Source organism: Trachymyrmex septentrionalis, unplaced genomic scaffold (assembly GCF_001594115.1).
Source record: "Trachymyrmex septentrionalis isolate Tsep2-gDNA-1 unplaced genomic scaffold, Tsep1.0 scaffold79, whole genome shotgun sequence".
In the NCBI taxonomy this organism is placed as follows: domain Eukaryota; kingdom Metazoa; phylum Arthropoda; class Insecta; order Hymenoptera; family Formicidae; genus Trachymyrmex; species Trachymyrmex septentrionalis.
Window position 1 is genome coordinate 853,135 of NW_017305977.1, and position 15,374 is coordinate 868,508.

At 32.2% G+C, this 15,374-nt stretch overlaps 1 protein-coding gene across 2 annotated transcripts in view; it reads left to right on the forward strand.

Annotated features, from left to right (window-relative positions):
• The first annotated feature begins 1,194 nt into the window (after positions 1–1,194).
• LOC108754292 (3'-5' ssDNA/RNA exonuclease TatD) overlaps positions 1,195–15,374 on the forward strand; it is an 18,248-nt gene continuing 4,068 nt past the window's right edge. The window contains exons 1-2 of one of the 2 annotated variants that reach the window (XM_018496491.1): positions 1,195–1,363; positions 1,479–1,637. The gene's annotated coding sequence lies outside the window, so the exon portion shown is untranslated. Of the gene's footprint in view, positions 1,364–1,478; positions 1,638–2,356; positions 2,487–15,374 lie in introns of those variants that run through there. The other variant, XM_018496492.1, reaches the window with a different exon arrangement.

Here is a 15,374-nt window from a genome sequence, read left to right on the forward strand (position 1 = left end):
TTATGCGTTATGCAAGAGTCTGTGTTTCCCACTTTAGTCTGCGGCACACGATGTTTGTTTTTCTGCTGGATTGCTAGCTGAATTAGAATCTTGTCACCGTCAATGCCAACATCGCAGCCGATACGGTGGCATGATTCTAATCCAGCTCACAATTGTGTGCTGCTGACTTAAGGGAATGTATATTAATCGTAACCATATGCTGTATGCCGTAATTTGTAAGAACTGACACAGTCGAGTATTCCCCTCTTATTTGATGATAAAAAAGGAATATTCGAAGGTGATTTGTCAATTTTTACAGATTACGGCATACGGCATATGGTTATAACCGATAGAAACACTTCCTTATAATCTTACGTTTTTGTATGTGCCATAAACTTTAGCAGCACAGACTTTTGCATAAGTCTGGATCTATAGATGTTTTAAGCCTTAAGCCGTAAGAAATTGACCAATTACAGTCGAACACGAGGGAGAATAAATGATTGCGATTCGTTCATTTCTTTTGACTTAAGGCTTAAAAATCTATTGTAAATCTTGGGTTACATAATGCATACGTAAGGCATAAAAAAAAGGAACCAATCAAAGTTTATCTCCTAGAGTTTATTTCCTTCTTTTTTATGAAATAGAGAACTCTGATTGATTGATTTTTTTATGCGTCTCATGTTTTATGCGTTATCCAAGAGTCTATGCTTCCTGCTTTAGGATATGTCTACATAATTTGCACAGACGGATAAATATATGCATAAAGAAAATTATCCAATCACATTTTATATACGTCTTTATAAGAGAAATGCGATTGGATAATTTTCTTTATGCCCATGCTTATGCGACTATGCAAGTTATGTGGATATATATCATAGGCCGTGGTCCAATTCATATTGAAAACGTTCTTGAACATTTGTTTGTCTTTGTTTAATATTTAACAAACAACAAGGATAAAATGATTTTTAAGCGTTGTGAGCATGAATCGAACCGCGGCCCTAAAGAGCTTCATACATGAAATGTATAACAGAGCATAAGGCCGCTAAACCAATGAGCATCTTATGTAAATCAATATGGCGACATTATACTAGATGCTCATTGGTCCAGCAGTCTTATGTTATGCTTATGCTCTGTTATGCATTTCATGGCATTTCATGTGTCAAGCCCTTAAGGGCCACTACACACAAAAGCATTGTTCGTTTTGTCTCTCGGAAGCTACTCGAGATCGCTCCGAATAAATCCGGTGTACTTGAAATGTAGGATTCACGCTATGTACACACTATGCAAATTATATGGATATACTCTTAATGTATTACGTATTCTCCACTTGGAATAAATAACGTGATGTGAGCGCGCGCGACAGCTTTATTTGACAAAAATAAAGGTGATTGAGAATTGAAAAGAAATCAAGAAGAATATTTCAAGAATTGATCTCAATAGTGACCAACTTCTATGATTAATATATTGTTTTAACGGCAGGTTCGCACTTTTTCTTTCAGATTCTTTCATTTCGTGCAAAATCGCGTCGAATGAACATAATTTCATCGAAATGAAATGAAGGTGAGAGGTGTGTTCTGAATAATCATCGAAGAAAAAATATATTGTCTCATCCAGCACCAAAGCTTGGGATTTAGGATTGATGCAAGTTTATACTCGTGGTAAGTAGTTTATTATCTCGTCTGAAGCGCGTGCGAATAGTTGATTTCATTTTTTTTTTCGACGCGAGTATTTTTCGCGGTTGTACTTTTCTCTCGTTTCGCGATAATTATGATCTGCAAGAATGTTCTCGACACACTACCTGTCGTCGCGTTGCGTATAGGTTAGGAAAGAAGTGCGCTTGAAAATAATCAAAATATTAATATTAATTTGTTAAATTCAAATTTTTAAAGAAAAATTAAGTTATATTGTTGTGTATTTCAAGTTATATATACAATTTTGGACATGTTTAATCTAATTTCTAAAAAAGAGATTGAACATTAGGCTGTGTTTGGTTTAGATGTTTACGCGCTGTAAGTTTCATTTTATCTTTATCACTCATTACATATGATTACATTTGCAGAAGGAAAATAAAAAAAGCTTATAGCGCGTGAGTACTCAAAATCGAAAAGCAACCACTATCCTCATGTTTCCTCTGAAAACTTAGAAGCAAACAAAGTTGTCTAATATTGTTATTAAATTCTGTTATATTTTTACTAAATTCCATTATTGATATCCTATCCAATCTTAGCCTGATGTCTAAGTACTCAAAAGTATACATAGAAGCTAAAATAGTAATGTTACAATTAATTTGATAATTTAATAATAATAATGTGCTAATAAGCATCTTATTATTACAAAGAATTTATTGCGAACAATATCAGTCATCTATACTTAGTACACTAATATCCTGATTCTATAACTTTTAGTGACAATTCATTAGTATCATTACATCGTTGTTGTGCAGTTTCTTTTGTCATATACGAGGTTCACACCTTTACTGCATATCCTCTTAAAAACATATTCTTAAGGTAATAGACAGCATCTTTACATTTATCACACTGTCATGCCTGAGCGCAATGTATCTGTATCTATATATGTATTTAGTGAACTTCAATGTCATGCCATGTCTTAGCACCTACTGTGTCTCCAGATTGCTATTAATTTAAAAACTATTGTAGCCTTAATTTTATTTTTATATTAAGATTTTCGTCTCTAAATTATTTTGTCTCAAGAGGAAATGCCTTTAAAGAAAATGTATTTGTTTGTGTCATTCACATATCAGCCTATTGCACTTATTACTATATAAATATGAGTTAAACTTAATGAGTGTGACATGGCAGATAACACACTGGTCTGTCATGCCAAAAGTCCTGGGTTCGATATTGGTAGAAACCAAAATACTTATGCTGCTCTCGGTGTCTCATCTCAGGAAGGAGACCCACAGAGTATCCTTGCCCACAGAAATACTTCTCTATAGAAAAATCCACCGTTCGAAACCGGCATTAAAACTGTAGGTTCTATAATGCTTGTAACAATTGAATAAATTGATGTACCCACAAGCATATAAGAGAGGTATAACACAGGCCAGAAGCCTGATGTAAGAGGACGGAGAAGAAGAAGAAAAAGAAGATAAATTAAATCCTATAATAAAATATTTATAAAAATGATCAAATATCAATAAAAACGGTAAATAAATGTAAATGCTATAAAAATATGAATAAATATTCTGTAACGAGTATTACAGTAAATAAAATAAAACATGGACAAAAACAATTTTTTGAATTTATTTTATCTTTCAAAATTCGATTTTCTACAACCTTTTATATTTTGATATTAATATTTCGATATATCAATGTCAAGCTCCATTCACAACTTTGATTTGAAATAGCTGATAAAAAAAACTAAATTATTGCAAAAAACGATTGTGAGATCAAATAGCATTAAAATCTTTGTCATGTGCTCTTCTGTAAAATTATACTTTTTGGACTTTACGTTTGCTTGTTTTGGAAAATTGGACCAATTTTTATAATTTATGATTATGATTATGATTTAATTTTAGAAATTTTATAATTTTATCAAATTTTATATGACCAATCAAAGAAAACCGATTTTTTAAACTATAATTGAATTTCAGAAGAAGCTTATTAGAAAAAAAGCATCACTGAGAGACAATAATTGAGAGGATAGGTGGAATAAAGGCACAATTCTACTTGAGCCCTTTTTCCGGCAATTAGCTTTTTCATATAATATTGATTGTAATACAGAAGTATTAACATGTAACTTCTTAAAGACATTACATAAATTCATTTAATATTGTACCTATTTGTATTGGGTCGTCCGGAAAGTTCGTGCGTATTTTCCGGACGACCCAATATATAATAAAAAAGTAGCAAATTATTTTAATTTGTATTAATATCAAACTTTTGTAATTAGGTTTGAATTCCACCCATCCCCTCAATTAGATCCATCAAAAAAGACATTAAAAATATTTAAAAAGGCGTCAAATATATTTTGCAAAAAAAACCAAAGATAAAAAAAATGAAATCAAAATAATATTTCAAGTATCTTTATTTTAAAAAATCCCATAGACTACAGTTCTTCGTGCGACATCTTGAAGATATCCTTACGATGTAGACATCTTTTGGACACCTTTAAGATTGTTATAAGCGATAATTTCTCACAATTATAATAGACTTTACAAAGTATGAATGACATTTAAAGTGTATATAGCATAACAACACTTATAAAATAATATAACTCTTATTAAAATAAGAAAATAAAATGCAATGGATAGTGATAAGAGGTGCAGTAATTGAAAAAGGGCTTTTACATCGATAACAAGTAGAAAATTGTAGAGACAAAAAAATCGAAAATGAGCAATATCTCCAGCAACAGCATACTTGACGCGCCCTTGTTCATATTTCTTGTTCATATTTCGATTCATGCAAATAATTCAAAAAATCTTTTATTATAATTATAAATTATTTTTCGCTATTTAAAATAGTTTCGAAGTTCTCAGCAATTAAAACCAACATAGACTGAAAAATAAAAGAGATACTTAAAACGAAATTTGAAAAATCGGTTGCTGAAATACGTATTTCCTTATGTAGTCATCCAATCGCTTTGTGACTTTAATACTTTTCGACAGAACTCGTCGAGAACTACACAGAACTCTAATCAGATTACTGGAACTCTTAAAAAAATTTTTGATCACTTTTTGAATCTCGCGTATCTTGAAAATCGTTGGTTCAATCGCTTTGTCATCACATATTTTTCGATAGAACTTGTCGAGAACTGCCCAAAACGATAATCAGACCTACTGGAACTCTTAAAAAATTTTTCGACGTCGGACTTATTGTTCTCAATTGCCCGTTATCTGTTTATTTTATTCAATGCTCGATAGCTCGGTTTTATTTATTATTATTTAAATAAATAAACAAATTCAAAGGACTCTTTCAAAACATAATAACAAAACTCAATCAACGGGCGAAGTAAGAGTCAACCACATTTTTTAATTTTTACATAAAATTATATATTGTATAATATTAAACGCGATGAAACATCACGCCAAAAATAATAAATAATAAAACTATAAACTAATACATTACAAGTAACAAGTTTCGGCTACCAGTTTGAGCCCTCTTCAGACATTAGTACAATAAAAAATAACAGAACAAATTCAATTGTCGCAAGTGTTCGCATAATCCGAATAATCACAGTTCGGGTGAGTCTCGATCTCGAAACATAACTTCCGTATGGTTGAACAGTCAAAAGTATTAAAATTGTCATTGTTGAAGTTCTAGTTAATATAACGGATAAATTAAAAACAAAAAACGTAACGGACAAATACGTATAAATAAAATAATATAAAATACCTAAAGTTCAAACAAATTTCATAAAAATCATTTCATAAAAAACTCACCAGAAATCATGTGTAAGAAGTTTGAATTAATCTGTCCAACAAGAACTAAAAAACTTTTGAAATGTGTACAGAGAGAAGGAACGCAGATATGTAAAACCGACATAATGTATCGATTATCATGTACGTTCAGTAGTGAGGATCAACACAGACTGAGAGAGGAGACGGGCTGTCCGTAACCGAAAGTCAAACTCTATTTATGATTGGAATGTACGCTTTGTGGAGGCCTTCGGTATCTGTCTGCAAATTGATACCATTCTTTTGTTTCCTGATATTAATCATCTCTGAAACTAAACGTCTCCGATAGCTGGGCTCTTCATCTAAGATTTCGACCTCCTCCCATTTAAATTCGTGGTCGAGTTGTCTTCTATGTTCCGTTATTACCGATCGTGCCGACGTGTTGTATTTAATATGATTGCGATGTTCTGCAATCCTTGTCTTTAGTTTTCTGCCTGTCTGTCCCACGTACGTAGCCTCACAATCATTGCAAGAAATTTTGTACACTACGTTGTTCTTTGATGTGTGTGGATGAACATCTTTGTGTACCTTAATGTATTTTTTGAGTTTGTTCGGACTACGGAAAGAAACCCTGATGTCGACCATACGGAAGTTATGTTTCGAGATCGAGACTCACCCGAACTGTGATTATTCGGATTATGCGAACACTTGCGACAATTGAATTTGTTCTGTTATTTTTTATTGTACTAATGTCTGAAGAGGGCTCAAACTGGTAGCCGAAACTTGTTACTTGTAATGTATTAGTTTATAGTTTTATTATTTATTATTTTTGGCGTGATGTTTCATCGCGTTTAATATAATATATAATTTTATGTAAAAATTAAAAAATGTGGTTGACTCTTACTTCGCCCGTTGATTGAGTTTTGTTATTATTATTATTTATAAGTACTATCAAGTGCAATTTTACATTCTTATAAAAGGAATAAATATATTATGTAATTTTTATAAACTACAAATATACCCATTTCTGAAAATGTAAATTAACTTTAGTGTCGGTTTGTCTTACTCTTCATGTTGTTCTAAATCTTACAACCAGGAAAAGACGGAATATCAAGATTAAAATTAAGAGTTGATAAAAAGGCATAAGATATTGCAAAAGTTTAAAGAAAACATTTTTTAAAACTATTTTTCGATGCTGCCTGTAATGTCCGCTATTTTGTGTAACTCAAATTTGATATCGATGCTCATCAAGGGGAATATTTAATTTGAACTGTGATTCTTCTCGATACGATAATTTTTTATTGAGTTACCGCTATTTGAAAATATTAAAAATTTGTGCTAAAATTTAGTAGTCCGTTTTTTTTTATTGGTGAGTGTATATTCAAGTTATTATTCTAGTATTGATATATTTCGTATTCAACAAATACACATACAAATATTTTTCTATAAGATACTCTTAAATTTTTCTACTGTAGAAATAAAATCTGAAGTTTATTATATAATAGTAGTATTTATTTATAGCAGTTATTATACGACATAATATTATTGTCTTTAATCAGATTATACATGATAAAAATAAAATCTGAATATTATATTTTTTACAATAAGAGTAATAAGAAGCATATAAGCCTAGTGCTGGATGTCTTTGCCTAATTTTCCTTTATTTCAAAAATAATATTTATAACGTTTTCGACCATTTATCTGGTCATCTTAAATATATAAAATTGCTTGCCATCAATAATTTGACATTCATCGTAATTAGTTACAATTCAAATTCACCGCAATACATACTATAAATTCTCACATGTCGTCAATGATTCGTTTAGTCATCCTATGATTATAAATTCGTTCTCTCCGTAATCTTCGTCGTTCCTTATATTCTAATTTTCTTATTGGAAATTAGAATATAAACAACCAACCATATAGAATACGAGGTCTGTTCAAAAAGTATCGCGAATTTTGAATTTCCGCGGGTTACGTATATTCGATTTTCGATTTTTTTGTGGCGTTATGTTGGTACTCATGTCTCTCACTTATGCCGACAAGTTCGGCCATTTTGAATGTTCAGTTAATTTTTGACAGCTGCTTTGCTTGCACGTGTTTTGGCTCGTCTTCGATTTTTGCCTATTCCAAAAAATGAATCAAAGAATCTGTATCAAATTTTGTGTGAAAAAAAAATTAAGTGCGCGGACGCATTCCGAATGTTGACTGTGGCATATGGTGAAGCTACCTTGGACCGAAGCAACGTTTATCGGTGGTACAAAATGTTCTCAGAGGGCCGAGAAGATGTGAACGACGAAGAGCGTGCCGGACGCCCGAGCACGTCAACAACAGACGAAAACATTGATGAAGTGAAGAAAATAGTATTGGCCAATTAGAACGGTCAATAAGGAATATTACCTGCAAGTTATGCGCAATTTGCGCGAAGCAATCCGCCAGAAACGCCCGGATTTGTGGAAGAACAAAAATTGGCTTTTGCACCATGATAACGCCCCTGCTCACACATCGTTGCTTGTGCGCGAATTTTTGACCAAAAACAACACACTAATGATGCCGCAGCCACCGTATTCCTCAGATCTGGCCCCCTGTGACTTTTTCTTGTTCCCGAAACTGAAGAGGCCCATGAAAGGACGACGCTACGCTACGATTGAGGAGATAAAGACGGCATCGAAGGAGGAGCTGAACAAGATCACAAAAAATAATTTTTTGAAGTGCTTCGAGGATTGGAAAAAACGTTGGCACAAGTGTATAATATCTGATGGGGATTACTTTGAAGGGGACAAAATAGATATTCATGAATAAATAAATAATTTTTGAAGAAACACAAAATTCGCGATACTTTTTGAACAGACCTCGTATAAATAACCAGCGATTATACATAACAAAAATAATGAATTAGTAAGAAAATGGACAATGCAAAAAAAACTTTATTAAGAATCATCTAGATATCCTTTTTACTAAAGCAGATAAAGGGAACAGTAGCTTCAGACAAAAATGATTATAAAGAAAGAATGGAGCTGATGTTATCTGATGTCAATACTTTCACAATAATTGAAAAAGACCCTATTAAAAAATTAAATAATAATATTTAACCGAAATATTTTATCGAAATGAAAAAATAAAAATTATATAGACCAATATCAAATTACATGTTTCGGATGGTAATGTAGCACAGGCCTATGGATTGCCGAAAGTACAAAGAGGGGAATCCTCTTAGAATCATTATTTCTTGGATTGAGAGTCCTTTGTATCCACTAGCTTCATTCTTACATGAAATTATCAAGGAAAATATTCCGAAACATTTCACTTATTATACATTGAAAATAGTTACTAATTAGTAAATATATTAAATGAAATACATTTGGATAAAGAATATAAATTACGAGGGTGAATCAAATATTAACCGGAATTCTTTGTTAATATTTATTTATTTATAAAACAATACAAAAATACTGTTGATTATTTTTCTACATAGTCTCCTTCACGCTCTACACATTTTTCCCAGCGGTTTGGGAGCTTGTTAATTCCTTGCTCGTAGAAACTTTGAAGTTGAGTCACCAACCAATTGCGCACGAATTCCTCAACATCTTGATCGTTGTCAAATCGTTGGACGTCGATTATGACTCACATTTTCCACACTTTCTCGTCCACTCTTAAACTTTTTGGCCCAATCAAACACTTGAGTTTTAGACAGAGTATCATCCCCATACTGAACCTTCAATCGAGTCAAAATTTCGCACGGTTTAACGCCTTCCTTAGTTAAAAACTTTATTATAACCCGTTGTGCAACGGACGCTAGAACCTGTTGCTCACTCATAGCTGTACTGGCGAATTGACTGAGTCAAACAGCTCACCAAGCGTTTTCCCCACTCCTGATACACTACACTACAAGAACCTACACTGTGAGAGCGCTCGTGGTTGGCTAAGAAAAGTATTTGTAAAATTCCGGTTTATATTTGATCCACCCTCGTAATATTGTATTATTAGACGTAGTGTCATTATTCACAAATGTACCAAGACTTAGCGATAAAGTATTGACAAAAAATGGTATTTAATGGTTATTTAAATGGTATTACATTTTGCGAAGTTTCATGGATTTCGTTTATATTGCTTGAACAGTTTTATGAATAAAGACTCTATGCCAAAAAATAAACTCGTAGGCTAACTGGTTGCCAAATTGTAGGGCCGTCAATTTTAGGGCTTTCTCGTCGCAGCGCTATTTTCTTGTTAATGGACCTAAAAGACAAGTTTGGAAATGAAATATTGACATTTTCTTATTGAAAATTTAACGTTCTTTCACGTAAAAATACTCTTTTTTTCAATCAGACCATTTTCGACAATTTCTGTCCGTTTTTAAATTTTCAAAATGGCGCGACTAAAAGGCCAGTCTCAATTTTCTTTTAATATAGCCTCAGGTCTCTATCTTGTTTCTCTAAGAAGACATAAGGGGACACGCATTTGTTTGGGAGTATGAGCTCGGAAAGTGAAGCAATGTCGCTCCGTCACCCTGCCAGCGCGCCATCACGCTCAGACCAGTCGCTCGGCACGGGTCGCTGTTAGACCCTGATGACATTTCTGTACATGCACATGAATTTAAAAACAATTGCTCTCTGCATTTAACAAGGTTAAGACTATCTTTAAGGAATATTACAATTGTTTCATTTTTTTTTATAGTTTTTATTCTTTTTGTTATTAAGTGTAAAAGAGTAGCAGAAATGATGAGAAGAAGTACGGAGAGATGCAAAACAAATGCGAAATTAGTACGAAAGAAGTATGAGAGGTATGGTAGAGATGTAAAAAAAATGCAGAAAAGATACATGGTAGACGCAGGAGAGATGCGCGAAAGGTGCGAGGTGTGGAAAAAGTACAGGAAATAAATGCAAAAAAGTGCAGATAATGTGCAAAAAAAGATACAGAAAAGGTGAAAGTGCAGAAAAGTGCAACATAGAAGAATAGATAGATAGGTGTATAAATGTAGATAGATAGATAGATAATGCAAATAAAGTAGTAGGTAAATAGGGTAACGTACATAGAATAAATAAATAAAGTAGACAATTAAATATATAACATATATAGGTAAATAGATAGCGTGCATAAGTAAATAGATAACGTAGATAGATTGATAGATAGTATGCACATGTACATAAAATTAATAAGTATATAGATAATATTGATAAGTGAATAATATAGATAGATAAATAGATAATGTAAATAGGTGGGGATAGATAACGTAAATAAATAGATAGATAATGTGCGTATGTACATAAGATTGATAGGTATATAATTATACAGGGTGTCTCGCGAGACTTCCTCTCTTATCTCTCCAACGCACTGCCGGCGCAGCCTATGTTTGAAAAAGTGGGCTATATCCCAAGCGGTCGGAGCATTTCTGTTGGTGCGCTCTCATTAGTACAATTGCAAACATTAATATCTCGATTATTATTACGAATATCGCTAAAATGGTAAACAACTTTTATGTTTATTTCGATCCCATCTACCTTCCTGTGGGCGGTTGGAGAAGTCTCGCGGGATACCCTGTATATATATAGATAATGTTGATGCTAAATAAATAGATAACGTCGACATGTAGACAGATAACATAGGAGGATAGATAAATAATATAAATATATAAATATATGGATGTAGATAGATAGATAATACATATAGGCAAATGGATAACTTGTATATATAAATGTATAATATAGATAAATAGATAACGTAATTGGTGAATAGATAACGCGAATAGGTAGATAATGTAGATACGTAAATAGGCAATAACCGATAATAAATAAATAAATAATACTTAAAATCAACATTATATCTACTAGCGTGAAAGTCAAAAGCGACAAGATTTTGCGAAGAAGAAGGCGAAAACGACGACGACGACAAAGACAACGACAACGATGTATCTGAATGACATAAATCGAGCAGAAAAATACATGCATATACAGGATGATTAAAAAAAAACGTTTGTCCTTAAAGTATCATTCCTAACTTAATTCTAAGACGCTTCTTTTCCTTTACAAAAATTTTGTCTGAAGCTTAATTTTCAAATTATAAGAAGAAATAGTTAGCCTATCACAGGCCGCGTAGAAAAGACGGGCAGAAACGGCGGTTAGACGCGAGCGCTTTATGCGCGGGGCGCATACTGATCGGACACATTCACACATTTATAAAAACACATTTCTTCTTACTTTTTCCCTCTATTACACTATCTCTTTATCTTTCACATACTTTAAATATAATTTAATATAATGATAATTTCGTTAAATTATAAATTAAAGTGATGCAATTAAAATGAATATTGAATCTTTTGAGTATTGGATTGTTTTTAATTACATTGATAAAATTGTTAGAGAGATGTAGTAAAACAGCGAAATTACAATAATTACGAGCGATAAACACGTAATTGAAACTACTATTGACATACAAATCAAACAATTATTTCAGTACGTCGAATTCTAAGACGGTTTCTTACAATTTGATGTACCGAAAACTTGTTAGACTTAATTGTATGTCAATAAACGTTACAATACTTGTACCATGCAATTATTGTCCAATTTCTCACTTTTTTTTTCTAACGATCTAAAAATTTTTCTAACAATTTTATCTACGCTATTGCGCTTGTAGCGTTTATTATATATTGGGTGGTCCGGAAAGTCCGTGCGGATTTTTTCATTGATTTTTCAAAAGTTTTTTTATTTGTTGCGAAATTTTCGTTACGATTATATTATTCGCTAGAGCAAAGTTTCAGCTTTAAGAATCTGCTTTTTAAATTGCGATGTGATGATTTTTATCGGAGTTATGAGCAATCGAAATCAGAATGCTTCTTTACTTAACTCGCGAATAACTCAGAAACAAAAAATTATAGGAACATTTTTAAAAAATGATTTTGTAGGGAAAGCTTTAAGTTTTCACGATGGGTAGTCGAAAATTTTCGTAAATTTTTTTTGGGCACGTGAGAGACCCCCAAAGTGAAAAGAAAATTTTTTATCTTTTTCAGCTCGTAGTTTTTGTATGTAAAAATTATCAAACTCATATAAACTTAAAAAATGTGATAAGCTTTTAAAAGTAGAGATTTCAAGCTTTAAAACCCTTTTTTTAAATTTAAATTTCGTTCATTTTTGACGAAGGTATCGTATATACAATTTTTCATTGTAAAATCCGCACGGACTTTCCGGACCACCCAATACTTATGAAAAGTCTTATGAGAAAAGTGATCGCGCTTCTTAATAGTCAAAGAGTTGTGAATTTCTAAAACAAAAACGTAAGCCAAATACATTTTAAAAGCTTATTATCTTAATTATATAATAGAATCGTTATTACCTTGTAGATATGCAATGATTCCATTTTGCTCCAGTTTCTTGAAACAGTCGAAGGAATAAATTTGGATGCACCGTAATAGTGCTCGATACAACAGTTTACTGTAATTTACTTTCTTCACTCAAATATTAAATGTCTTTCAAGTACGTAGATATCAAGTTACACGTTCTTACAATGAGATTCTTCTTTTATAAATTGTCGCGTTTCAATATATTGACACTTCGATTACACTGACTTGATAAAACGAGGAATTTATTAACCGATTTATTAACCACTGACGATTGATTCGACGATTGAAAATCACATGAAGGAAGAAAAACGTCTAGAAGTCTGTATACAACACAACGTGTGTTATGTGCGTCAAACAGCTTACTGACTTTCTTGGTTATGGGTGCAGTTAGTGCAGTTCATGCATCACTAAGGCGCTGCGTGAACTGCACTCACTGTACTCATAACCAAGAAAGTCAGTCAGTTGCGTGTTTTTATGAACATGTGAATGCATCCGATCAGTATGCGCCCCGCGCGTTCGCGTCTAATCGTGAGCGCCATTCCTGTCCGTCTTTTCTACGCGGCCCGTGATACGCTAATTATTTCTTCTTCTAATTTGAAAATTAAGCTTCAGACAAAATTTTCGCAAAAGAAAAATCGTTTTAGAATTAAGTCAGGAATATCTTAAGGACAAACTTTTTTTTAATCACCCTATATATTCATATCTTACATGGTTATTTCATTTCAATTGTAAAAATCTATATTTTTCTTCAATACATGATCCGGCCAAACACCATATAAAAGTGGGTACAACATGATTCCTTACAAAAACGTAAAAAAATATAATATTATAGAATACAATTTTTCTGCTTAGTTTTTAAGAAAATCGAGTTTGAAAATCCGTTGCGTACGTATGTTGTTACGGTTAAGCTAGGTTTGTCGAGCGATTAATCACGCATTTGAGCAATTAAAAAATTAAAATACATTGCCGAAGATTCAGGCATCAATAATTAGGCGGGCACAGTTATGTATCCGACAACGTGATTAATGTGAAAAAATGAACAAATTTCGAGTTTAAGATCGATTTAGCAAAGTCCCAAGTGTTCATATTGTGTCATTTTTTCACATAACATAAATCAGGCTGTATTTCTTAAGGCATATATCGTAGAGTTAACTGAACTATTGCATCGTGTTCAGCGATTAAAAAAACATACAATACTATTTAAAATCCGGACTAAGTCATTTTTGCATCAAATTAAACATGTATTAAGGAAAATTGAAACTTTGATTTAAAAATCGTTCACTAGCGACCTCTAAATCTTAATATTTTTTGATAAAAATTTAGTTCTTTTGGGGTTCATGAAATGGAAGCTTTTAAGTTAAGTGACCGATTTAATAAAAAAATTTTTTTTCCTTGGTAATCTAATATATACATATATGAGACGTTCCACGTCAACCGGATTATCTGCGTGTCCAAAAATCAGCGCAATGAAAATAAACGTTCAAGATCTCAAATTATTCGTATATGAATGTACTTTCGAAAAAAATGTACCATTTTGAGAGATCAAATATGGCGGATCCAATATGGCGAGAAGCAATGAACATCGCATGCAAATGTAATATTTTCTTGCTTAAACTACTGTACCAATTCCCAATTGGCTTGAAAATGATTATTTTTAAGTTTTTCGGAGTTGTTGATTACGAATATGTTGTCAAAATTTAAAATAGTACGAGTAGATCCAATATGGTGACCAGCGTATGAAATCTTGAGCTCTATACTCTTAGATTACCTCTTTTAATTCCCAAACTTTTTAATTCCGAGCGCAAAGAGGTAAATTTTTAAGTTAGTCTTAAAATAGAAAATATTTCTTAACTAGTTTTCAGCAGGTGGTGATTGATTTTTAAATGCACGTTCGAAAAAGTGGCTTGCGACAGTACATCAATCATCATCTTCTGACAATTATAAGATCTTCTCGAATTATAAGGCTCGAATATTACAATGCCGCCGGTATTAGTATTACGTAAAAACATAAAAATGAAAATAAGAGGAACAACTTTCAATGACCTTGATCTCGACAAATGTTATTCAGGACATGATTCTGAACATTTAAGAGATTTTAGTCGTCGGTCTGACACCTTGCGTAAATAGTAATGCCGGTGATACTGTGACATTCGAGCCTTATAATTCGAGAAGTACTTAATGAAAAAATATTTTATTATAATGTTTTGGAAAGCTCTCGAGGTAAGCTACAAGAACATGCAATGAAAAATGGAAGTTCCCATTTAAGAAATTGAATTGAAGAATTTGCCTTTACATGACTTTTAAATTTTAACGATTATCCGAGGTCAATCCAATGGTACCATCTTATGTCCCCCTCTAAACCATACAACTTTTATCTGAAACATTTTTTTGTAAAATCAAAAATAAAAAAGTTATTTATGGTAGGACATTAAACTGGGACACCTTGTACCATATGTATATACTACGCAAAAAAAATTAAAGGATTACCTAGTCCGTCCTCAGAAATAGGTAAATATTTAAAAGAGTGTAACTTCGTCAAAAATGATCACAAGATTTTTAAAAAAGCATTTTAAAGCTTGAAATATCTTCTTTCAAGATCGGTAATTGATATTTTGATCAGATTGATTTTTTTACGGAGCTATATATATATACGAACAAAAATAGGTATTCGTCAAATTTGAAATTTTTGTACAAATTTTACAAAGG